The following is a 4,673-nucleotide window of genomic DNA, read 5'->3' on the forward strand; positions in this document are numbered from 1 at the left end:
GCGTGCTGCAATAGCTGAATGGCCTCGTCGTTGGAAGGTTTGTGTAAAAGCGTCTCCATTTGCTTTTTCATTTCGAATTAAAATTTGAAATTTTTTTCTTGATATTTACGGTATTAAATAATACTAACTCCATTAAAAAAGTATTATAATTTCACGTCTATAAAGGACTCAACTTTTAACCAAACTTATGGCAGGACTAAGTATAGTCCAGATAATTTCGTATAGGCTGCCAAAAAACTGCAACACTGCGATTTCGTTCTGTCTTGGACGTGTGATGAGGGATCAAGGAAATATCACAGAGATGCTGAATGAGTAGTACCTCCTATACCTCGTAGGGCATACCAACTTCATTATAATGACTTTAGGCAGAGCCTCATCGATAATGCTCAGAAGTACAAAAGTTCAAAATCCATTTCAATCTCAATATCAATGGACTCCTTCTTTTTACAAGGACATATAAAAAGGATATATAAACATGGAATTACGAACGTTGTCATGGTAATTTTGATAATTTTCGGAATTGCATGGATATAGTCTTGGTGGCTGTAGCGTAAAAATATTTCACCAGTTTTATAGGTTCTTTACCCCTAAAACAAGGCAAACTTAAATACGTAGTAGGAAAGGGACACTACGCTAAATTCTTCTAGTTATAAGGAATCGCATTTTAGTTATTATACTGATTATTTAAGCATTCAAAATAAGGCCAAAAATTAAGCTGTTCCTCCCTAGAGATTTGGTAAGAAAACAAGATTACATATACCAGCTGAGAAAAAGTATTGAGTTCGTGTCGTTTTAGGACATAAAGAAATTTAAGTAGACAAAGAATTTGTTGGATCCTATTGCGATATGCTAAATGAGAAGCCCTGGGCAATGTCAGGTTTATTACGAGTATACTTGAAATTTGAAATTTGAAAAGGTCGAGCTAAGAAGCACCAAGAGATTTGGTGGCTCCTAAACACTCAGGCCAAAAAAAACCCATTGTATTTAAAGCTCTGGAAAGGGGGTGAATAGTCAAGGAGGGAAGGAGAAAAGTTTTAGAGAAAGAGATAGGAAAGAATAGAGACAGAGATAGAAAAAGTTAGACCTGTGAGAATTTTCCAGATTCTTTGGCAAATCTGTAAATATCCTCCAGTTTGAGAGAACGAATATTACTCATTCTCACGACATCGGAACCCAAAACTCGTAGCCGTGCTCTAGCAAAGGCAGGACACTCACTGAGGAAGTGCTCAGTGCTATCCGCCTCTTCCAAGCAAGACAGGCACACTCGGTCCTCAATGATTCCAATGGTGGTCACATGCTGACCCCATGGGTTGTGTACTGAAAAAATACCGACCATCAACCGAACGTCTTTTCTTCCAAGTTTTAGTAGAAAGTTTGACAGTTTTCTGTTCGGTTTTGTCACAAAACACTTTTCAGTTCTTTAGCGTTCTAGACCGGACCATCGCTCTTGCCTACATAATCGCTGCTCCAATTCATGATTCCTGTGGAACTGATTCCGATTATTGGCTATGGCCCCTGTGGGGGCACTGCTGATCCACGATTGACCAATTCGTCGGCTATTTCGTTCCTTGAACAGCGGAGTGTTTTAGAACCCGTATAAGTACAAGCTTGTTTTGCGACAGAATTGAACTTCTTCTTACATTCTTGAACAATCATTGAGGTTTGCTTCGCGTTCTCCAGGGCCTTCAGTGCAGCCTGTCTGTCACTGAAGACCCCAATCTGTGTCCCGCTCCATCTCCTCTCGATTATCCATTCGGCTACTTTCAGGATGGCAAAAACTTCTGTTTGGAAAACAATTGCGATTTCCCCCTTAGCATAGTTATACTTTAGTATCACCTGGCCATAGACCCTATTTCATTCTTGGACCCATCGGTAAAGAAAATATCCATCAAACCTCCCTGCATGCATTCTGAATTGTTCCATTGTTCACGCAATGGCAACATGACATCAAATTTCCCTCCATATGAAACTGTGGGTATCAGGTCATCTTTAGGTGTCAAAAATAGAGGATACTGCTTAGCAACTTAAAGATTTTGCTGTGTCCCGAAGTTCCGTCTTCGCGCCAGAAACCATATTTATGGAGTCTATCTTAAGATCTAGGGGGAGCAAATCAACCATAGCATTTAGCGCATCACCAGAGCTTGTACTCATGGCACCCGTGATGCATAAACATAGACGACTTCTTTGTAGCCTGTATAGTACCCGGATTGTGGACTTAACCATGCTCCGTCGCCACCAGACCACCGAGGCGTAAGTGATGATTGGTCTGATAAGTGCAGTGTATTTCCATAGGACCACAGCTTGGTTTTACCAAAGGCTCTGCGACATTGCTGAAAAATCCTTAAGGCGCGTTTCATCTTCAGTGAGACATGTGTCTCCCAAGTCAGCTTCTTATCCAAGATTAGTCCTAGGTATTTAACTTTATCGGAAAGACCAAGTGTCACACCTTTCAGTGTTGGAAGACTGAGTCCATCCAATTTCCGTTTTCTCGTAAAAAAAACTATAGTGGTTTTGTTCGGATTAATGGAAATGCACCAGTCATCGATTTTGTTCAGAATCTTCTCCAATTTCGTGCAAAGCCGCCTTAAGGATTTATCCGATGTTAGCGCACAGACATCGTCCGCATATGCTTGGACATGAAAACCGAGTTCCTGCATCTCCGCTAGTAGAGGGTCTACGACGAAGTACCACAGCAGCGGAGAAAGAACACCCCCTTGGGGACATCCTTGCCTTGCCCTGTGATTTGTTCGTCGCCGCTCCGACCAGCGATTAACAGCCTCTCAGAGAGCATGGAATATATCCATTTTACAATGGTTTGATTAACTCCGTGTCGTTCGGCAGAAGAACATATCGAGCCGAGAGTGGCATTATCAGAAGCCCCATTCAATGTCCACGAACACGCCCATTGAGTATTCGGCAGCTTCCAGCCCGGCTTCAATCTTGCTAACAAGATCGTGTAAGACTGATTCACATGATTTTCCACTCTGGTAAGCGTGCTGATTTCTACTAAGTGGACTTCTCGGCAATACCCCCACTCGAATATGTTTCTCCACCACTCGTTCCAGACTTTTCAACATGAACGATGTCAAACTGATTGGTCTAAAACTTTTTGCTAGGGAATAGTCATCTTTTTCTGGTTTCGGAATAAATACTACTCTTACGCGTAGCCATTGGGATGGTATATAACCAAATGCAAGTCAAGCTGTGAAGATCCTTTTCAGGGCCTCAATCAGCCTGTCTCCTCCTTTTTTAAGCATTGCTGGATATATTCCGTCAGGTCCAGGGGACTTAAAGTTCTCAAAGGAAGACAAGAAAAACCTTATCGATTATTTTGTCACTATCCGACTAGCAATATACCAGCTGTACCTAGAGGTTCCACCTTTGCTACCGTTATTGTTCACGAGCACACTTACGCTCAGGAACTAAACTTTAAATACAACACTTATAGAGCCTTTTCTAATTATAGGAAATGAACTTATCTCATTTTAGTAGGTTTTTATGGAAGTACTCGTATAGTTCCTTCTTCTACAAAAATTAAATAAGTTCCAGTTTTTAATACGAATTTTTAGAAAATTTTTGGGTTTACAGTTTTATAGCTCAATCTATTTTGGGTGCTCATCTTGGGTATTTTTTTGAAAGAACAAGTTCTCGAAAAATTGGAACAGGCATCCACTTTCGCTGCACTTTACTATCCAAAAACACAAAAAGCTGTGAAACTTAATACTCGAAAGTTTTCTATTTGCTTCAAATAAGTATCTATTAGGTGCGCAACTAAGTTCCCGGTGTTTGTCAATAGATGCCGCCAGCAGTGTTTGGTGGTCGATTCGAACATTACCTAAACGTCGTATACCAAGCTTAGACATATGGTAAGCAAACTGCTCCGACGCATTAGTTATTTTGTTTTGGTTTTGTGAAAATGTCTGATTTTGTGCCGAATAATCGTCATTTGCGGGAAGTGCTGATTTTCCTCCCCCATTCGAAAAAAACGGCGGCAGAAGCGCATCGAGAGCTACAAAAAGTTTATGGAGATGCCGCTTTAAGTAAAACAACGTGCCGAAATTGGTTCCGTTACTTCAAAGATGGTGGTTTTAATGTTGATGACCGTCCGCGTGAAGGAATCCCAAAGACCTTCGAAGACGCTGAATTGGAGGCTTTGCTCAATGAAGATCCGTATCAAACGCAAGAAGAGCTTGCTTCAGTATTAGGAGTTACCCGCCAATCCATTTACAAGCGATTGCATGCTTTGGGAATGATTCAGGAACAGGGGACTTTGGTTCATTATGAGTTAAAATCAAGGGATGTTGACTGCCCAGTCATGCTTTTACGTCGTCGTCTTGGCCGAATATTCACGCTACGATGGTTATGCTATGTATTTAGTGGGACGCAGTTGGTGTTATTCATTATAAACTGTTAAAGCCAAGCGAAAGCATCACTAGGGCTCGGTATCCACTTCAATTGATGCGATTGAGCCGAGCACTCCGCGAGAAGCGGCCGCAATACGCGGAGAGGCATGAAAAAGTGATTCTACAACATGACATCACTCGGCTTTAAGAATGATAGAAAGAAGATTGCGCCCATCAGAGAGTGCGTGACGTAACGCTTTTCCGAGTTGTGCAGTATTCCCAACCATTTGCTCTTCAGAATAAATTTAGTGCTTTTTTATACCCAAAATG

This window comes from Anastrepha obliqua, chromosome 2, assembly GCF_027943255.1.
Source record: "Anastrepha obliqua isolate idAnaObli1 chromosome 2, idAnaObli1_1.0, whole genome shotgun sequence".
Taxonomy (NCBI): domain Eukaryota; kingdom Metazoa; phylum Arthropoda; class Insecta; order Diptera; family Tephritidae; genus Anastrepha; species Anastrepha obliqua.